General features: G+C 47.1%; 1 protein-coding gene and 1 long non-coding RNA gene across 2 annotated transcripts in view; both read right to left on the bottom strand.

The window, feature by feature from the left end:
- Nucleotides 1-23,349, bottom strand: part of LOC138801066 (tensin-1-like) — a 156,907-nt gene that overhangs the window by 39,322 nt on the left and 94,236 nt on the right. The window lies entirely within an intron of this gene.
- Nucleotides 3,638-9,210, bottom strand: LOC138800554 (uncharacterized). The gene is made up of 2 exons (XR_011364477.1): nt 8,237-9,210; nt 3,638-6,022 (listed from the first exon to the last, which is right to left on the bottom strand). It is a non-coding gene; the product is annotated as an uncharacterized lncRNA (long non-coding RNA).

Here is a 23,349-nt window from a genome sequence, read left to right as displayed (position 1 = left end):
TTTCGGCTAGGAGGGGTCTAAGAGACCAGTCCAGGTATTGGGACAGGAATTCGGTAGGGGACCCGATGGCGGACACGATTGGGCGCCCAGGTGGTTTGTCCAGATTTTTGTGGACTTTTGGTAAGAAATACCACCTGGGCGCTCGGGGTGTCGGGGGGAGTAACTTCTCAGCTGTTTTTTTGTCGATTGCTCCAGTACTGCTGTGCTTGAGCAAGAGGCTACGTAATTGCTCATGGATCTTGGGTATGGGATTTTTTGTGAGGAGTTTATATGTACGGCGATCGCCTAATTGCCTCTGAGCTTCCTCTATGTAGTACGAGCGCGACATTACGACAGCTGCCCCCCCTTTGTCAGCCCTCTTTGTTATAAGGTCAGGGCGATTGCGGAGCCACTTGAGTGCTCTATCTTCCGCCTTAGACAAGTTTTTGGTCGCCTTGGGGTACACGAGAGCCTTTACTTCCTGTACTACCGACTTATGAAAGGTGTCAATGGCTCCCCCTGGGGTAACCTGGGGACAAAATTTAGATTTGTTGCCCCCCATAAACACTGCTTCAGTGGTGGAGCTGACTGCTTCTTCATACCCGGCCAAAAAACGTGTACATTCAATCTCCTGCACATTAAATTCTGCTGGGACTTGGAATCCCAAAGGACCCACTGTACAGCGAGACTCGCCTCTGGTTTGCTGCTTATTGTGACTTTTATTAACAGAGAAGTGTTTAGTAAGATTGACTTTGCGTACACATTTGAACATGTCAACATCAAATGTTGTAGGAGAAAAGTCCTCTGTGAGGCCATAATTAAGGCCCTTGCTAAGTAGCTGTTCACATTCAGGGGGCAGGGGTACTCCAGAGATGTTTATGACATTCGGCTTTTCATTTAATGTTTCCAGGTTACTTGCTTCCTGTAGCCTTCTTTTCTGCTGTCTTTTTTCTCTCTGGAATCGTGCCTTCCTGCCTCCTCTCCGTGTTTTTCGCCTAAAGGGCCGCTTCTTGGGTTCTGGGGTGTATTGGTTCTTCCTGCTGTCGTGCTGGTAGTGGGCTCGTCGGACGCGCTGGTGTCAGATTCTGTGGTCCAATATTCCGAGTATCTTTTTTTAGGGCGTTGTTTCTTTTTGTTTTTTTGCACAGTTAGTTGCCAGCTGAAAATCTTCAGCTGGCAACTAACTTCAGCTGTGGATGATGTCTTCGTTGTGTGGGTTGGAGAAGAAAGTAAATTTATTGATTTTGTCACCTACCTTAATGAAGTGAATAGTGTGAACATGGTCTTCACATATAAGATAGGGAACCGATCCCTTGAGTTTCTGGACGTCCAGGTGGACGTAGTGGATAACACACTGCACACCTCAGTGTTTAGAAAAGAAACCGCATGCAATTCCATCTTGCACTACTCTAGCTCTCACCCCACACGCATTAAAGACTCCATTCCATTCAGCCAGCTAGTGAGGCTTAAACGTATCAATAGCAATGATCAATCATTTGCTGTACAGGCTGCAGATATGGAGAGAAGACTCTCAGCAAGGGGATATCCAGAACAGGTTATTAGTGAAGCTAGAACCAGGGCCAATATGCTGAACAGATCAGACCTACTGAGATCCAAGACCACACAACAGAAAGGGTTAAATAGGTTTTCTTTTGTTTTTCAAAATTCACCGCTGAATCAGTGCATCACTAAAGCCATCTGGAAACATTGGCACATCCTGGAACAGGACGATGACCTGAAGGAGATTGCAGCTCAGGGACCCCTCATCACATACCGCAAAAACCGCACCATTGGAGATAAGCTCAATGTGAATACGTGCAAAAAGAAAAAAGCGGCAGATGAGTGGTTCACCAGAGCTCCTCTGACAGGAAATAAAAGATGTGGTAGCTGTAAGTACTGCCCGCAGCTTATTCCTACTGCTTATATTAACCTTAATGGAGTAGACTGCTATATCGATAGCCTCATCACCTGTAGAACCCCCTACACTGTCTATGCGCTTGTATGCTCGTGTCACCGCTTCTACATTGGCAAAACTAAACGCCCGATGTGGACCAGGTACAAAGAGCATGCCTATTCAGTTAGGACTGGGAAAGGCGTTCCCCGCCTTATAGAGCATGTGAATTCTGTCCACAAAGGTGACACCAGCTCCCTGCGTTTTCTGGGCTTAGAGAAGGTGGATCAACCTGATAGGGGAGGAGACAGGCATCAGTACCTCCTCAGGAGAGAGGCAACATGGATTGCCACTCTAGATGCGACCGGTCCCAATGGCCTCAATGAGAGGAATGATTGGAGTGTTTTCTTGTGAGATAATTTGTACTTGTATGTAACACATTTTTTGTTTTCACCTATTTTGAATACTATTTGCATATGCATGATGTAACCTATTTAAACTACCCTCCCCCGGTAGTGATGTAAGACTTGACAAAGCGCTGAGGCGCGAAACAGTTGTCTGCTACACGCTCCCGCACCCTTGCCACCGCTCCCTCCCTGTGATGTCTGAATAAACGCACAAAGAGATCCCTTCATCCGGTGAGTGCTTGGACTTATTTTCTATTTTATACACCATAACTACTATAATACTGCTCCTATATACAGGGATATACTACTATAATACTGCTCCTATATACAGGAATATACTACTATAATACTGCTCCTATATACAGGGATATAACTACTATAACACTGCTCCTATATACAGGAATATACTACTATAATACTGCTCCTATATACAGGAATATAACTACTATAATACTGCTCCCTATATACAGGGATATAACTACTATAATACTGCTCCTATATACAGGAATATAACTACTATAATACTGCTCCTATATACACGGATATTACTACTATAATACTGCCCCTATATACAGGAATATACTACTATAATACTGCTCCTATATACAGGGATATAACTACTATAATACTGCCTCCTACCTGTGAGGACGTGTGTTGGTAGCTCTCCTGCATTGCTCTCATGCCTGGAGAAAGCCCAGGGCGGGGCCACCCTGGGTGGGGAAGCTCCCCAAGCGAGGCCCAGGCTCCAAGGCCTACACTGGGAGACAACTCCCAGCATTCTAAGGTGGATGAAAATCCCAAAGTTTCCAGTAATGAAAAGAACGTAAGCAGCACAAGTAAACTGAAAGATAACAAGATGGAAGTCAGTGAGAAAACAGCAGCAGCAGCAGGAAGCCCAAGGCCAAGTCAGCAAAGTGAGTGCATGGTGAGACAAACAGGAGAAGCAGCAGGTGCACAGCCCCCCACTCCTGCACCCAGACAGAAGAGGACATCTCTGGAGAGACAGACCCTGCAGGAGAACATCAGGCAGCAGGTGATGGTCTCCAGGATGGTGGGTCACACGGAAATGCAGCCCCCAATACCCCCCCTGAAATAAGACTAACAAGCATTTGGAATATAAAGGCCGTGGCACTTTAATAAGGGTAAGCAAATACACTGTTAAGCACCAATATCATAAATAATCAAATAATTTAATCAATAAATAAATCAATAAATAAATAACCGAGCCATAGCTTAACAGAAGGACATGCCCGCCCTGAGAGCAGGGCGACAATACCCCCTCTATCAAAGTGCCACGACAAAGTCCTTGAACACGGAAATGCAGCCCCCAATACCCCCCCTGAAATAAGACTAACAAGCATTTGGAATATAAAGGCCGTGGCACTTTAATAAGGGTAAGCAAATACACTGTTAAGCACCAATATCATAAATAATCAAATAATTTAATCAATAAATAAATCAATAAATAAATAACCGAGCCATAGCTTAACAGAAGGACATGCCCGCCCTGAGAGCAGGGCGACAATACCCCCTCTATCAAAGTGCCACGACAAAGTCCTTGAACATAAGGGAGGGCGGGTGGGAGCAGCTTCTTCTGTACAGCTACTCTGACTGACACAGCTGAGAGCCGGCTCCCCTATAAATACCATTCCAAATCTCCCGCTCTCAGCCAGCTGACCAATCCAAACAGAGGGCACCTTTCTATTTTTAGCTCACTGTATTCCCACACAGCTGTAATCACCAATCACAACGCTGGCTGTTGCTAAGCAGAATCTCCAAGACTTGTGGTACCTGTAGGAATAGAAAGAAGGGGGGGGGGGGGAGAGAACAACTACCACATACATGTAAAACCAAACTTGTACTAAAAAGGGGGGTGGGGGCGCAATCCCGTGTGTCCCCCTTTTATAAAGGGGGGCCCTTTACACGGAAATGCAGCCCCCAATACCCCCCCTGAAATAAGACTAACAAGCATTTGGAATATAAAGGCCGTGGCACTTTAATAAGGGTAAGCAAATACACTGTTAAGCACCAATATCATAAATAATCAAATAATTTAATCAATAAATAAATCAATAAATAAATAACCGAGCCATAGCTTAACAGAAGGACATGCCCGCCCTGAGAGCAGGGCGACAATACCCCACCTGCCTGGTCAGAGAAGCTGACCAGGCCCCACCTCCAACAGTGCCACGGCACCCAATTCTATAATTGACTGAAAATTGGCATTTAGAATGTCTGACCCAATGTCGGATAGGTGCACGAGGTCAGACCAATAAAGGCCGGGTAAATATCCCTCAAGGTCCAGGTGCCTAAATGATAGGCCACCTAGAGAGGGGATAAATTTAGACACTGCAAAGTTAATACGCTTCCTAATTTTTTCGTAGAAGTACAGTCCTTTGCGCATCCAGGAGAGACGAGGAATGATCTCAGAAAAAACTAAAATACACTCAGGAAAAAATACATTTAAACAACGACAGATCCCTCTTGATCTCCACAATAAGTCCAGAGTTTTTAATTTTCCTATGTCATCGCCCCCGGCGTGTATAATTAAAATATCCGGGGGGGGCAGAGCTGAGGCTAGACTATGCAGGATGGCATATATTTCCCTCCACCGGAGACCACTATACCCGAACCACTGCACCTCAAACTGCTCCAAGTCAAAACTCAGGTTTACCCCATAATTATGCCGCTCAGCTCTCTTGGAAGCCCATACCACAAATGAGTGGCCTAGGATCCATACACGCCTACTCTTACCTGAAAGAAAAGAAGATAATTACTAGTGAACTAAACCAGGACTAAATGTATAATCTAAAGCGATCAGAGTCCCATCTGCCCAAACGCTTAATCAACTGCTCGTCCAACCCTGCTGCAGCGGCCTCAGTTGCCGCGCCAATCCTGAAAGAGTGACTGGTAAAACGCAATTCAGAGAGGCCTAGCTCCGCAAAGCAACTTAAGAACCCTGTTAAACTGGTACCTAGTAACAAAAGACAAATCCTGTTGTATAAATAGAATACCATCAATAGCAGGTCTAACAGCAAGAAAAGCCGCCATACACTGTACTGGACAAACTACAGAGCCACTAAATGTATTTAACTTTACAAGCGAACCCCTACCCAGCTGATCAGTTTTAGAATATCTTAACAAAACACATAAAACGCCAAAACTAATAGAAATGTCTGAAAACAACAAGCCCGAGGGAGAGGTTTTACTAAATGATACTAACTCACCCAGGCGAAAAGCGCCAAAGAAAGCTAATGAAAATAATGCTTTAAACAAAACATCCTCAAAACTAGAGCAACAAACAATATGTAAAACTTCATGTAACTTTAATAACAGATCAATAGTAATAGGGCCACGCACATCTGGAGAGACACGTCCCTTTTTGTAACCTTTAAGAACCTGTTTAATAAGGAAAAAACTAGAAATACTATGCAGACCCAGAATTTTAAAAAAGAACGAAACACCATACAAAGATTTCACTATAGCAGAGTGAGAAAGCTGTTTAGCAATTAACATATTTACAAAAGCTAATGACAACCACACATCATGTTGTAGATGGTGCTCCTGTAAGGAAAAACAAAAGACTTCCACTGGGACCATGCAACTGCATAGGCAGTCCAAGTACGAGGTGCCACTGACTTCCTAATTAGCTGCGCTGTTAGTCCCAGATCAGCGACCACAAGTGATTTGGGCAAGCAGTGCCCACAGCCACCGCCTCCGGAGCCAGACGCCGGAAATCTGCAAACTGACCACGAGATAAAGAATCAGCTATAGTGTTCTTACTACCCTGTAAATGTACAGCCTTTAGCCAGATCTTATTAGACATACAGTACAATACTAAGTGGCGTAACAATTTTATAACCATGGCTGATTTTGAAGACAGGCAATTCACTGCATAAATGACTCCTTTATTATCAGACCTTAATAACACCGGGAATAATTCTAACAGAACAATATTCTTCCATACACCAGCCTGGACCCATGTATCAGGCCAAGGCTCAGCTGACCACTGTCCAGCAAAATAAGCCCCGTAACCGTGAGCACTCGCCGCATCAGTATATAAAGCAATAGCATCAGACTCTACAAACTCCGGTAAAAAGACAGAATGACCATTCAAAGTAGATACAAACTCCAACCACATGCTCAGATCCTCCTTAACCGGTTTGGTAAGGCGGATGTGAGCACGGGGAGATTTTAAACCAGCAGTAGCTGCATAGAGTCTCTTAGAAAATATACGACCCATAGGAATGACACGCATAATAAAAGCCAACAAACCTAAAACTGATTGCAATTCCTTTAAAGTCACCTTAACTTTCTGTAACATACACTTCAATGCGCATTTTAATCTGGATAACTTTTAAACTGAATTCCATTCTCACTGTATCCAATGTGATACCTAGAAACTCTAAACAGTGACACGGCAATAAACCAATAAACCGAAAATCGTCTAGGTAGTGAACGACGGCACCATCCGGTACCCCATAATTCACCATCCAGTGCAGAAACGTTGCAAAAAAAAAAAAAAAAACTCAAAGTAATAGCATGAAAGAGTAAAACCCATTGGTAAACAACGATAAAAGTAATAATTATTATCAAAACAAAAGCCAAGTGAACTAAAACCTTCAGGATTAACCAGTAACAAACGGAATGCAGACTTTATATCACATTTAGCTAACAGGGCCCGAACACCAAAAAACACGAATAACTCTTACAGCGTCATTTAATGAAGCATAAGAAACTGATGACAAAGATTTATCTGCATTATCATTCAAGGAAGAGTGCAACGGGTAAGATAAATGATGAATTAACCTGTACTCCCCTGGCTCCTTTTTAGGGACCAATCCTAAGGGGGAGATGCGAAAGTTAGGAAAGGGGGGTGCAGAAAAAGGTCCCGCAACCCTCCCTTCCCGAATTTCCTTCATTATTTTGTCCCTAACCACGGCCTCATGCAAGGACACAGATTTTAAATTGTCCACCACCACGCATCCTAAACCATCCTAAGGCGGAACATCAAAGCCAATTGAGAACCCATGAATAATCAATTCAGCTTTCTGCCTGTCTGGGAACCTGGCGAGATGAGCAACATTCTTTCCAGGCTCAAACATTTCATCATAGTTAAACCAGGCCATACCGCCAAAACTGCGGTATGCCTCTAATATATTATCCATGTGCTGAAATAAGGAGGAACACAGCTCAGGGCGCTTCTCTCCCACTACAGCACAATAGATGGTTTAATAAGCATGTAACCAGTTAAAAATAGAACGAGGTGGTGACTTTTTAACATCATCAGGTTTATCATCTGTACGCTTCACCAACACATCCTTACTAGCAGGTAGCAATGACATCACATCTACAAATTCACCCATCCAGATTTTTTCCTTCACACATAATTGTAAGTGGAAGCCAAGCGGTGACATCTCACAGGCTAGAGCCTCTTTAACACAAATCTCAGGCACATCAGCACCTTCTCAATCACTGGCGTATTACAAGAAGCAGAGCGCTCTGCTCCCAGGCTAGAGCCTCTTTAACACAAATCTCAAGAAGCAGAGCGCTCTGCTCCCAGGCTAGAGCCTCTTTAACACAAATCTCAAGAAGCAGAGCGCTCTGCTCCCAGGCTAGAGCCTCTTTAACACAAATCTCAGGCACACCAGCATACTTCTCAATCACTGGCGTATTACAAGAAGCAGAGCGCTCTGCTCACAGGCTAGAGCCTCTTTAACACAAATCTCAGGCACACCAGCATACTTCTCAATCACTGGCGTATTACAAGAAGCAGAGCGCTCTGAACCTGGAACTGACACATTAGGTACAGCAATCGTACTCTGAGACCACACATTAGCCAGCGATGGACTGCTATTAAACCCTTTAGCTACCAGGGCACAAAACTTTTTCACAGCATCATTGGCAAACAAATCACTCATGCTCACATCAGGGACAGGACCCACATTGATGTTCTCACCCACAGCTGCTGACTCCTCTCCACGGATCTGCTGCGGTGTAAACTCCTCTGCGGCACTCTGCTGGGATGCGGACACCTGCGGGGCTGCGGTCACCTGCGGGGCTGCGGACACCGGTGGGGGCGCGGTCATCTGTGGGGAGGCTGCACCGCGGCTCCTATGGGAACCTCGGCTATGATGGCGATGTGCCGGGGGTACTGCCAGAAGGGGGCGGCGGGAGGGGAGCTGAATCAGCTCTCTTACTGCTCCTACTCCGCTTATATGGCCGCTCCCCCCGGCTGCTTCTTCCTCTATGCCTCCTGTCTTCCGCAGCACTCGCCTCTTGTAATACCTCCAGGTCTCTAGGGGGCAGTATACGGCACACAATTCTCCTCTTCCTCCATACGCTAGGGAGCAACTTCCTCGGACACCGGCTCTGCTAGACACCGCCTCAGCCATGCTTCACCTCCAGCTCCTTCTGCCCTCCGGATAAGCTCAGTGAGAAGGCTCTCTATACCGACTATGGCAGCTGCTGAAACCTGTTAGCTATGTGACAGGTACTGCTGAAGCTCTTTTACAGGGACACACTAACAGCCTTGCTATGCTTACAAGCACCGCTCTAGCCCAGTGTGCCCTTAGCTCTTTCACAGAAACCAGCAGTACACAGCACAGCAGCTTCTTCTGTACAGCTACTCTGACTGACACAGCTGAGAGCCGGCTCCCCTATAAATACCATTCCAAATCTCCCGCTCTCAGCCAGCTGACCAATCCAAACAGAGGGCACCTTTCTATTTTTAGCTCACTGTATTCCCACACAGCTGTAATCACCAATCACAACGCTGGCTGTTGCTAAGCAGAATCTCCAAGACTTGTGGTACCTGTAGGAATAGAAAGAAGGGGGGGGGGGGAGAGAACAACTACCACATACATGTAAAACCAAACTTGTACTAAAAAGGGGGGTGGGGGCGCAATCCCGTGTGTCCCCCTTTTATAAAGGGGGGCCCTTTACATAAGGGAGGGCGGGTGGGAGCAGCTTCTTCTGTACAGCTACTCTGACTGACACAGCTGAGAGCCGGCTCCCCTATAAATACCATTCCAAATCTCCCGCTCTCAGCCAGCTGACCAATCCAAACAGAGGGCACCTTTCTATTTTTAGCTCACTGTATTCCCACACAGCTGTAATCACCAATCACAACGCTGGCTGTTGCTAAGCAGAATCTCCAAGGCTTGTGGTACCTGTAGGAATAGAAAGAAGGGGGGGGGGGGAGAGAACAACTACCACATACATGTAAAACCAAACTTGTACTAAAAAGGGGGGTGGGGGCGCAATCCCGTGTGTCCCCCTTTTATAAAGGGGGGCCCTTTACAGCAAGACCAGATCTGCAGCAAAGCAGGAACCAGGTGACTGCAAACAGCCTGAGAGACCACAGAGGCCTACACCTGAGGAGAAGGAGCCAGAGAGAGCACAGAGACCTACACCAGAGGAGAAGGAGCCAGAGAGACCACAGAGGCCTACACCTGAGGAGAAGGAGCCAGAGAGAGCACAGAGACCTACACCTGAGGAGAAGGAGCCTGAGAGACCACAGAGACCTACACCTGAGGAGAAGGAGCCAGAGAGACCACAGAGACCTACACCAGAGGAGAAGGAGCCAGAGAGACCACAGAGACCTACACCTGAGGAGAAGGAGCCAGAGAGACCACAGAGACCTACAGCTGAGGAGAAGGAGACAGAGAGACCACAGAGACCTACACCTGAGGAGAAGGAGACAGAGAGACCACAGAGGCCAACACCTGAGGAGAAGGAGACAGAGAGACCACAGAGGCCTACACCTGAGGAGAAGGAGCCAGAGAGACCAGCAGCACCAGCAGAGAAGGAGCCAGAGAGAGCACCTGAGCTGCAGATGGCGGAGGAGATCCCAGGTCTGGTAAGGAGGATGGGGGAGCTAAAACACCATAAGCAACTGCTGCAAGTACAAATAGACTGTATATACAATCTAAAAACTGTCCACCCTGAGAGTAACACCTTGTATGATGCTAAGCTGCACTCCCTGAGCGTTGAGCTGGCTGATGTGGTGAGGGAGATGGACTGTGTCCTGGAGAGGATGGGGCCTCTGGCTGAGACTTATCATAACCAGGAACGCTTTGCTGCCCAAGCTCAGACTGTATCATCCCAGTCCAGACCCTCAGACGCTGCGTCTATGTCCCAGCGAGGGCCCCGTGTCATCCTGCAGGCCCCAAGCTTTGTGTTCCAGAAGGAGAAAAAAGACCAGCAGGGACAACCACATGCACTACAAGTCCCAGCCAACACTGTACAACAGCAGGACATTGGAGAGTGTGGAGAGTCATCTGTGTGTGAGACTGTGGACAGTAATGTTAATCATGGTGTACATAACCCTCAGACAGCAGCACATGGACTACAAGTCCCAGGAGAAGCAACATTGGCACCACAAGTCCCAGCCAACACTGCACAGCAGCAGGACAGTGGACAATTATCTGGGTGTCATACTGTGGACAGTAGTGGTGGTCATGGTGTACCTGAGGGGTCAGGGGTTGGAGGGGATACGCAGTCTGTGTGGGAGATGGAACCATCTGATGATGCCATGGTTGATGGGGTGGAGGAGGTTAAAAATAATGTTGCATGTGATTTCCCCCCATTACCCCCACATGTTGAGGCTGCCCCCTCTAGTACAGATCCTCACCCTAAACCCCCTGAGAGTGCCCCCCGTCAGGAACCCCCCAGAAACGCCTGGAGTCGGGGTGCTCCATCATTCACCCCCGATGCCCATTATACCGGCCAGGCGTTTAAGAGGAGGAACGTGGTGAGGTTCAAACATAAGGGCAACAAGGAAGACCTCCCTGCCAGGAGACTAGTCATCCGGGGGCTCCTGTACCACCAGATGGAAGACCTCCCTGCCAGGAGACTAGTGATCCGGGGGCTCCTGTACCACTAGATGGAAGACCTCCCTGCCAGGAGACTAGTCATCCGGGGGCTCCTGTACCACCAGATGGAAGACCTCCCTGCCAGGAGACTAGTCATCCGGGAGCTCCTGTGCCACCAGATGGAAGACCTCCCTGCTAGGAGACTAGTGATCCAGTAGCTCCTGTGCCACCAGATGGGGTTCTCACCAGCCGACATCCTGGCCGTAATAAACCTTCCAGACAGACAGGGCTATGACGTTAGCTTTAAGCTCATGTCCAGTCTGGATCGGTTTTGGGCGCAGTTTCCCAGGTTTAGGGACACAGAGGGCTGGAATAAGTTCATCCTCATTCCCATTTCTAAGCCCGATACGGCCACGGTAAATATCATCTTCTGGAATGAGTCTGTTCCCCCCCAGGATATAGTGGTATGGCTCAGGCGACACTGTGACCTCATGTCTGACCTCACCAAAGCCCGTGATGATGATGGTATCTGGACTGAAGGGTGGCGGGCACTGGTGAAACTACGACAGCATAATAACATCACGCTGCATCTCCCCAATTCCTTCTTCATTGGGAGAGAGAAGGGGGTCTGTTTCTATCCGGGGCAGCCCAGGAAATGCTTCAAATGTGGTAAACTGGGTCATGTGGCGAGTGTGTGCACGGTGCTGAGGTGCAACCTGTGTGGGGAGGTCGGCCATCCAAGTTCTATCTGCAAGAACATCCGCTGTAACCTATGTGGTAGGATTGGCCACCCGCACAGGGAATGCCCAGATGCCTGGCACAACATATGTGGAGATCTCCCTGACCAGGACTTGCTGGCAGCGACAGACGTCTCAGAGGAGGAGGCTCTAATATCAGGGACAGTACTGACCAGACAGGAGGTCCAGCAGGGGTCAGATAATGTAACACCAGGTCCATCATCAGAGGGGGTGCAGGGACACACACAGGGGGTACAGAGACGCACAGAGGGGGTACAAGCACCCATAGAGGCCACCTCAGACCAACAGCAGCCACAGACGGTCTCCTCTATGTCACCATCTGTATGTGAGGAAATTAAGTGCAATAAGAGGAAGAAAAAAGACCCGTCCTCCCGAAAACCTGAGGAGAGTCCCAGCGCAGGCCAGAGGGCCAAGAAACAGGTCACTACCATTGATGGAATCATGGTCTTATCCAATAGATATGATGTCCTCTCAGAATCAGATGGTGACTATGAGAAAGAATTAGAAAGGATTGACAAAGAGAGTGAAGAGGACACAGGGCTCCCCCGCACAAAAAAGAAAACCCCCACTATAGAGACTCCGACACAGTCAGATATGGAGACTGGCGGTAGAGACAGCGACTCTGACATGTGATGATGGCAGTCACGTATATGGTATTCCTCTATTGTCTTCTCATGGCTGGGTTCTCATTAAACATCGTCTCCAGTAATGCCAACAGTATAAAAGTAAGAAAAACGAGACATGCGGTATACGACCATCTGAGACACCTGAATGCTGATGTCATCTTCTTACAAGAGACACATCTGACGTCATCTGGACTGTTGTCTGAGGCCCAGAGAGATTGGACATCTGGTCCGTCCTTTTGGTCGCTGGCTGTAGAGCCTTATGCGGGAGTAGCCATATTGTTTACTACAACTGACGTGACTGTACATAGGATGACAGAGGTTGTTATGGGGAGGTGTCTGGTCCTTGAGGTCACTGTCCATAGCAGACGGCTCAGATTTATTAACATCTATGGCCCACAGACAGTGACTGAAAGGATCCATGTCTTTAATGAGGTGAAGCCATACCTCTTTACCTCTATTCCCATTGTACTAGCTGGAGACTTTAACGTTGCCCAGTCAGCAGATGACAGGTCCTCCGGCAGAGCTGTGGTCAGGGACTCTACAGTCCTTAATAACATCATTTTGCAGGCTGGTCTGAGTGACGTCTTTGCACAGGGTGGAAGGAGGCCAAAATTCACATACTGCTGTGGTGACAGGAGGAGTAGAATAGATCTGGTGTTCGTGAATCCTACAGAAACTGTTAGCGGGATAAATGAGAAAGCCGTCCCATACTCCGACCACCTGGCCTTGTGTTTCTGCCTGGGAGTTGCTAAACGTCCAGATCTTGGTAGGGGGTTATGGAAACTTAATTCCAGCCTCCTGGATGACGTTTATGTCCAGCGTTGTGTTCACTCCCTCCTTCAGAACCAACTTGAGAGAGTGGACTTCTATGACAACATGGCTGACTGGTGGGAGGATGTCAAGGAGGAGATCCGCTCCCTCTTGAGGAAACTGTCTATTAAGAAAGGGAAGAGTAAGTATGGCCAGTATCTAAGACTGCGTAAAGAATTGGAGTCACTCTATTCGGTGGGTGGGGATGACCAACAAAGGATTGACCGGCTGAAATCTGACATGAGGCAGTATCAGTACAGTAGGTATACCTCCCTGGTGGTTGAACGGGATTATGGGTTGAGAATTGCCGGGAGCGGGTGGCAAAGAAATTAATCTCGGGTCTCACTGACTCCCAGGGTGTTTTGCAGGAATCTCGGGAGGGTATCCTGGGGGTCGTGAGATCGTACTATACTGACTTGTTTCGGAGGAAGGCTTTGGATAAGGAAAAAGTGACCCAATTCTTGGAGGCAACTCCAGTGCCTGATACTAATAATTTGGATTTTTCTCCTTTGACAGCAGAGTTAACGGTGGAGGAGGTCAAAGAGGCCATTGATAAGTTACATCTGAAGAAGGCACCAGGTCCAGATGGTATCACAGCAGAATTTTATAAGAAATTCAGAGACCTCTTGGCTCCAATCCTCGTGGATGTATATAGGAATTGTCTAGAAAATCACCTGATGCCTCCATCCATGAGGGTCTCATCGTTGATTCTGCTGTCTAAAGGTAAAGACCCTAGCGACATCAAGAACTGGAGGCCAATTGCCCTCTTGAATGTCGACAGGAAGATTCTGGCAAAAATTCTGTTCTCTAGATTAGTTTGTTTGTCCCCGGCACTGTTGGCAGGCTGTCAGTATGGCACGGTAAGAGGGCGGAACATCTCTGGAGCGGTGCTCTCCATCAGGGAGATGTTTGAGAGATGTAAAGCCCTTGGGTGTGGGAGATATGTTGTTGGTCTTGACCAGGCTAAAGCCTTTGACAGAGTAGATCATGTTTATCTATGGGCCACTTTATCAAAGTACGGTATTCCGGGACAATTCATAGATTGGCTGAGAACTTTGTACTGTGAGACTGAGAGCTTTCCTCTGATCAATGGTTGGCAGGGTGGCACGTTCAGGGTTGAGGCAGGGGTGCGACAAGGCTGTCCCCTGAGTCCACTGCTGTATGTGTTTGCTATCGATCCGTTCCTGAGATCACTGCAGCGGTGTGGTTTTCAGGGGGTACCAGTCCCCCATTGCTTGCCCCTGGATGTTGTTGCCTACGCGGATGATGTGACTGTAGTAATATCTGAGCCTCGTGAGGTGGAGATGTTGTCTGCAGCCATCAGAAGTTACTCGGAGGCCTCAGGGTCTCTGGTCAACCTTGAGAAGAGTCAAGCTTTCTGGACATTGAATACAGACCCAGATTTTGATCTGCCGCAGTTTGCCAAGGCCTCCACCCATATTAAGATCCTTGGGGTTAAATTCGGGAGGGACGATAATTCCAGGTTAAATTGGGAAGAGAAGTTGGATGCCGGAAATGTAAAGGTTCAGCGGTGGAAGAACTGGAGGCTGACCTATAGAGAGCGGATCTCAATGTTGAAGACTTACCTGGTCCCCGTCTTCTTGTACGTCTCTGTCGTCTTTCCTTTGCCAGAATCTTTCTCGGCAAGGCTCTTTAGCCTGTTCTTCCAGCTCTTATGGGGGAACAGGTTGAACCCAGTAAAAAGAGGGATAACCTACCTGCAGAGGAGAGAGGGTGGGCTAGATATGTTAAATCCAAGGGTGTTCTTTGACTCCATGTTTCTTAAAGTAAATTTTGGTTGCCTGGACTCAAATAACAGTCCTCTGTGGGTGAATAGTATCAGGGATTGGATATTGCCTTTTGCAGAACCTTGGATGCGAGGCGGCAGTCTCAAGAGGGGGAGATTTACTCCTGGCCACCTTCCCCAGTATCTGGAGTACGGTATACGATGTCTGAAGAAATGGGGTATTGATAAATCTTTCATAGAGAGTAAAACCAGGAAAGAGCTATACTCCAGAGTGTGTAGGACGTTCTACAGTGTACAGCCTGTACTTAGAGACTGTCCGACCACAACCCTGCAGGACAGTCTGCGGCTTCTCAATGGTCTGCGGCTCCCCCCTAAGTTCTGGGATATCGCCTGGCTGTCATTACAGGGGAAGCTTTTTGTTAGGGGAAATCTAAAGTTCCTCAGTGTGTCAGATCGCATGTGTCCCTTAGGTTGTCAGCAGGAGGAGACTATGGATCACTTCATCTCATAGTGTTGGGGTGGACGGAAAATCTGGTGTGACATATCCACCAAGCTACAGATCCCCACATTACAGTCCCTGAAATACCCAGAAATCATCTATGGGGTCACATCTAATGGGAATAATATCAACCAGGGGACCCTGTATCTGATCATCTCTGTGACCAAGTACTACCACTGGCACACAAGAACAAGAGTCTCCATACATAGTGAGCCATTCAATCACAGCAAAGCCATATCCCTCATTATGTCAGAGCTCAGGTGGATCCAGGCACTAGAGGTCAGGAAAAAAGGGGAGAACATCAGATTATGGAGGAACGTCCATCTGGACTAATGTATTGTATTGTATATTGTATATTGTCATGGAGGCTATTATTTATTTATTTACTTCTTTTTCTTTTCCCCTTTAGTTAAAATGGACTTAAGGTACAATTAGTATAATTTCATTTTCCTTTGTACAAGTATAAGTTATACTGTATGATCATTTATTTATTTATTCTGATGGAAAAGTATTTCTGTATTTATGTTTGTTTTATATCAATAAAAATTGCCTCTATATACAGGAATATAACTACTATAATACTGCTGCTATATACAGGAATATACTACTATAATACTACTCCTATATACAGGGATATAACTACTATAATACTGCTCCTATATACAGGGATATAACTACTATAATACTGCTCCCTATATACAGGAATATAACTACTATAATACTGCTCCTATATACAGGGATATACTACTATAATACTGCTCCTATATACAGGGATATAACTACTATAATACTGCTCCTATATACAGGGATATAACTACTATAATACTGCTCCTATATACAGGGATATAACTACTATAATACTGCCCCTATATACAGGAATATACTACTATAATACTGCTCCCTATATACAGGAATATACTACTATAATACTGCTCCTATATACAGGAATATAACTACTATAATACTGCCTCCTATATACAGGGATGTACTACTATAATACTGCCCCTATATACAGGGATATAACTACTATAATACTGCCCCTATATACAGGGATATAACTACTATAATACTGCTCCTATATACAGGAATATAACTACTATAATACCGCTCCTATATACAGGAATATACTACTATAATACTGCTCCCTATATACAGGAATATAACTACTATAATACTGCTCCCTATATACAGGAATATACTACTATAATACTGCTCCTATATACAGGAATATAACTACTATAATACTGCTCCCTATATACATGGATATAACTACTATAATACTGCTCCTATATACAGGAATATACTACTATAATACTGCCCCCTATATACAGGAATATACTACTATAATACTGCTCCCTAAGGGTCCATTTACACAGAAAGATTATCTGCCAAAGATTTGAAGCCAAATCAAGGAACAGACTATAAACAGGAATCATGTCATACAGGAAAGCCTGAGATTTCTCTTCTTTTCAAATCTATTCTTGGTTTTGGCTTCAAATCTTTGGCAGATAATCTGTCTGTGTAAATGGACCCGTAGTAGAGGTATATACTGTAACTATATAGACATACTGTTACGATATCAGAGCTGTATACGGGGGGCTATGTGATATATACCGATTAGATGGGTGCTCCATGCTTTACACTGCAGAGAGTCACTGCATGGATAAATGATAAGGAGGGGGGTGGAGCCTTAACCAGGGGAGGAGCCTGGAGAGGCTGCTGCGGCAATGAGACGGCAGCTGTGATGGGCGCCGCCCTGCAGGAGGTTGGCTGTATGACAGCCTGGGCACGATGACGCCAATAATTGGGGAATTCCCATTGAAGTAACTTCCCCCTGGGATGCTGATCCCGGACTATGGAGTGGTCACAGGATTGGTGTCCGCTTACACCACAGAGGTCGCACCTGGGGTGGCAGCAGCTCCTCCACCACTGGACTGGAGGGATCTGGCCCCCCGACCATTCCTCCACTCACTATAACACCATGCCATGTGGAGACCCCCAACACCCAGGGGGCGCTCTGCCCTGACCGCATATACTGTCTGGACTGGCCGATATTCCCACAAGAGAGGCCGTTTCCTTCCCTCTAAGGGAGAGCTCATTTGCATACTTTTCTCCCAGGAGGCATTGCGTGGCCTATGAGCTGGTGATCTCCACAATGAGAAGGTAAAAGGTGGCATAATCCTCTGGGCCCAGGGATTTGTCCCGGATAGAAGCTATGTGCCTGGAGCAGCAGGGGTTAATATGGAATCAGAAAGAGTTCTGCCCTCAGAGACGGGCGGCCATAGCGCTAACAGGACGCCGCTGCCCAGTAAAAGTGTCACTGGTTGTCTCCTCACACCTTTGGCCTTAGCGGCGCCCCTCGCTGCTCGCAGCTGCCTGGCGGAGGAAGCACATTAACCTTCATGTGGGTGACTCCTCGACTCAGCCCCACCGAGCTCAGGAGAGAGAGACCGCTGGGACCATAGGAGAAACAGGAGACCTTCCCACCGCCGCCTCGCAGCTGCAACAGGACGGTTCACGTGCCGGGAAGGAACCGGCGAAGCAGCAAATCCAATCAGCCAACCAAGGAAAATAATCCGAGATGTGAGGAAGGGGCCCAAGAGCGACTCCGCAGCCAAAAGGAATACACCCAGGTGACATCATCACCAGCGACTGCACCGCAACTACCTCTTAAGACGGATGCCACCAAAAACACACAAAGACAATACAATAGACAATACAAAAGGCAATACAAAGACAATACAAAAGACAATACAAAGACAATACAAAAGACAATAAAATAGGCAATACAAAGACAATAAAATAGGCAATACAAAGACAATACAAAAGACAATACAAAGACAGTACAAAAGGCAATACAAAAGGCAATACAAAAGACAATACAAAAGACAATACAAAAGACAATACAAAAGGCAATACAAAAACAATACAAAAGACAATACAAAAGAAACTCCAAACATTACCGTATTTGAAATAGGACAAACAGCAAAAATATACACCCCGGTGACATCATCACCAGCGACTGCACCGCAACTGCCTCTAAAGACGGATGCCACCAAAAACACACAAAGACAATACAATAGGCAATACAAAAGACAATACAAAGACAATACAAAAGGCAATACAAAGACAATACAAAGACAATAAAATAGGCAATACAAAAGACAATACAAAGACAATAAAATAGGCAATACAAAGACAATACAAAAGACAATACAATAGGCAATACAAAAGGCAATACAAAGACAATACAAAAGACAATACAAAGACAATACAAAGACAATAAAATAAGCAATACAAAGACAATACAAAAGACAATACAAAAGGCAATATAAAGACAATACAAAAGACAATACAAAGACAATATAAAAGACAATACAAAAGACAATACAAAAGACAATACAAAGACAATACAAAAGACAATACAAAAGACAATACAAAGACAATACAAAACACAATACAAAAGAAACTCCAAACATTACCGTATTTGAAATAGGACAAACAGCAAAAATCAAGAATAAAAAGGTAACAGAAAAAACGGCTAATATAGGAAAACAAGGAAGATTTACTACATTGTACTTAAAAAGTAAAAGGACTACACAAAAATAATACTAATAATAAGGATATCACTACACAGATAAAAACTACAATATAGGTTAAATAACTACACAAAAAAAGATTAACAAGTAAAATAATTATCAAGAAAAGTGACAGTAAAGAAATGTGAAGAAAATCTATAGAAAAAAGTAATAATTTACAAGTTGAGGCTGCGTTCACACTACGTATATTTCAGTCAGTATTGCAACCAAAACCAGGAGTGGATTAAAAACACAGAAAGGCTCTGTTCACACACTGATGAAATTGAGTGGATGGCCGCCATATAACAGTAAATAACGGCCATTATTTCAATATAACAGCCGTTGTTCTAAAATAACAGCAAATATTTACCGTTATATGGCGGCCATCCACTCAATTACAACATTATGTGACCAGATCCTGTGTTTTTAATCCACTCCTGGTTTTGGTTGCAATATGAGGACCACAATACTGACTGAAATATGCGTAGTGTGAACGCAGCCTCAAGACGCACAAATGAAAGAAAACTGAAAGTAAAAAAATTTAAATCAGCAAGGGCCGTGCACACACATCCCACGTTACAGGGGGCCGTGCACACATCCTACATTACAGGGGGCCGTGCACACACCCCCTACATTACAGGGGGCCGTGCACACATCCTACATTACAGGGGGCCGTGCACACACATCCCACGTTACAGGGGGCCGTGCACACATCCTACATTACAGGGGGCCGTGCACACACCCACTACATTACAGGGGGCCGTGCACACATCCTACATTACAGGGGGCCGTGCACACACCCCCTACATTACAGGGGGCCGTGCACACACATCCTACATTACAGGGGGCCGTGCACACACATCCTACATTACAGTGGGCCGTGCACACATCCTACATTACAGGGGGCCGTGCACACACATCCTACATTACAGGGGGCCGTGCACACACCCCCTACATTACAGGGGGCCGTGCACACATCCTACATTACAGGGGGCCGTGCACACACATCCCACGTTACAGGGGGCCGTGCACACATCCTACATTACAGGGGGCCGTGCACACACCCCCTACATTACAGGGGGCCGTGCACACATCCTACATTACAGGGGTCCGTGCACACACATCCCACGTTACAGGGAGCCGTGCACACACACCCTACATTACAGGGGGCCGTGCACACATCCTACATTACAGGGGGCCGTGCACACACATCCCACGTTACAGGGAGCTGTGCACACACATCCTACATTACAGGGGGCCGTGCACACACATCCTACATTACAGGGGGCCGTGCACACACATCCCACGTTACAGGGAGCCGTGCACACACATCCTACATTACAGGGGGCCGTGCACACATCCTACATTACAGGGGGCCGTGCACACATCCTACATTACAGGGGGCCGTGCACACATCCTACATTACGGGGGCCGTGCACACACACCTTACATTACAGGGGGCCGTGCACACATCCTACATTACAGGGGTCCGTGCACACATCCTACATTACAGGGGTCCGTGCACACATCCTACATTACAGGGGGCCGTGCACACACATCCCACGTTACAGGGGGCCGTGCACACATCCTACATTACAGGGGTCCGTGCACACACATCCTACATTACAGGGGGCCGTGCACACACATCCTACATTACAGGGGGCCGTGCACACACATCCTACATTACAGGGGGCCGTGCACACATCCTACATTACAGGGGGCCGTGCACACACATCCTACATTACAGGGGGCCGTGCACACACATCCTACATTACAGGGGGCCGTGCAAACACCCTACATTACAGGGGGCCGTGCACACACCCTACATTACAGGGGTCCGTGCACACACATCCTACATTACAGGGGGCCGTGCACACACATCCTACATTACAGGGGGCCGTGCACACATCCTACATTACAGGGGGCCGTGCACACACATCCCACGTTACAGGGGGCCGTGCACACATCCTACATTACAGGGGGCCGTGCACACACATCCTACATTACAGGGGGCCGTGCACACATCCTACATTACAGGGGGCCGTGCACACATCCTACATTACAGGGGGCCGTGCACACACACCTTACATTACAGGGGGCCGTGCACACACATCCTACATTACAGGGGGCCGTGCACACATCCTACATTACAGGGGGCCGTGCACACATCCTACATTACAGGGGGCCGTGCACACACACCTTACATTACAGGGGGCCGTGCACACACATCCTACATTACAGGGGGCTGTGCACACATCCTACATTACAGGGGGCCGTGCACACACATCCTACATTACGGGGGGGGGGGGGGGGGGGATTGGGCCCACACATCATGCGTTACGTCATACATAATGAGGACACAGCCCCCGCACCTATCATCACATGACACAACCCCTGCACCTATCATCACTTGAAACAGCCCCCGCACCTATGATCACATGATACAACCCCCGCACCTATCATGACATGACACAACCCCTGTACATATCATGAGATGACACAACCCCCGCACCTATCATGACATGACACAACCCCTGTACCTATCATGAGATGACACAACCCCCGCACATATCATGAGATGACACAGGCCCCGCACCTATCATGACATGACACAGCCCCTGCACCTATCATGACATGACACAACCCCTGCACCTATCATGAGATGACACAACCCCCGCACATATCATGAGATGACACAGGCCCCGCACCTATCATGAGATGACACAGCCCCCGCACCTATCATGACATGACACAGCCCCTGCACCTATCATCACATGACTCCAGCAAAAACAATGCAGCTTTCTACAGAATGACAGCGAGGAGCAGAGATTCTGAGAACAGGGTGGAGTCTTCTGTGATGATCCGGATTGTTCTCCATGTAAGTCCGGTAATTCTAGTGGATTCTGGATCCACACGAGGGCGGCATCTATGGGAGTTGTCACTGCAGGGGGTGCAGTCCTGTTTACCAGGATCCCGTCACCTTGTCTATTATATGGTTATATCGTTCCAGCCCATCTGATGGAGCCTCCTGGGGCTCAGGCATGGGATATCTGATGGGCTCTCCATTCCTCGGCTCATACACTGTTTCCCTTGGTGTCCGTCCAATAAAGTGTCCGGGGGAGAGGAAGAGCGCCGTCCATTCCTGGATCTCTATGGGACGCGCTGTCAGTCTGTGCAGAATTCATTACAAATCCAGACGCAGGACGGGAAGATTACACGGTGGAAAAAATCAAGGATAAAGGGAGAGCAGCAAAAGTCTCCTCATGTGTGATACTAAGATGGTGGATTCAGGCCTGGAATGTGCGATACAGTCAGCTGAGCTGCGGTATCTAAGCTTTTCCTGGGTGGATACACAGTGACCTCAGGCTCGTCTCACCTCCACCTTAAGGTCCTGAGTCCCCCGGGGCGGTGGTGACTTATTACAATGATCGCTCGTGATCGCAGGAAATCATTAACGCGGAGCAAAGAGGAAATCTTCTATTAAAGAGAACTAAAATCCGCCAGGGTGACCCCCAGACTAGAAATCAGGACCCCGGAAACATGAGGGGACTCTCAGGAGACAGCCCATAATAACATGAGGGGACTCTCAGGAGACAGCCCATAATAACATGAGGGGACTCTCAGGAGACAGCCCATAATAACATGAGGAGACTCTCAGGAGACAGCCCATAATAACATGAGGAGACAGCCCATAATAACATGAGGGGACTCTCAGGAGACAGCCCATAATAACATGAGGAGACTCTCAGGAGACAGCCCATAATAACATGAGGAGACTCTCAGGAGACAGCCCATAATAACATGAGGAGACTCTCAGGAGACAGCCCATAATAACATGAGGGGACTCTCAGGAGACAGCCCATAATAACATGAGGGGACTCTCAGGAGACAGCCCATAATAACATGAGGAGACTCTCAGGAGACAGCCCATAATAACATGAAGGGACTCTCAGGAGACAGCCCATAATAACATGAAGGGACTCTCAGGAGACAGCCCATAATAACATGAAGGGACTCTCAGGAGACAGCCCATAATAACATGAGGAGACAGCCCATAATAACATGAGGGGACTCTCAGGAGACAGCCCATAATAACATGAAGGGACTCTCAGGAGACAGCCCATAATAACATGAGGAGACAGCCCATAATAACATGAGGGGACTCTCAGGAGACAGCCCATAATAACATGAAGGGACTCTCAGGAGACAGCCCATAATAACATGAGGAGACAGCCCAT

Source organism: Dendropsophus ebraccatus, chromosome 9 (genome assembly GCF_027789765.1).
Source record: "Dendropsophus ebraccatus isolate aDenEbr1 chromosome 9, aDenEbr1.pat, whole genome shotgun sequence".
NCBI lineage: Eukaryota > Metazoa > Chordata > Amphibia > Anura > Hylidae > Dendropsophus > Dendropsophus ebraccatus.
The sequence above is the reverse complement of the archived record's forward strand: the minus strand, read 5'-3'. Positions and strand labels throughout refer to the sequence as shown.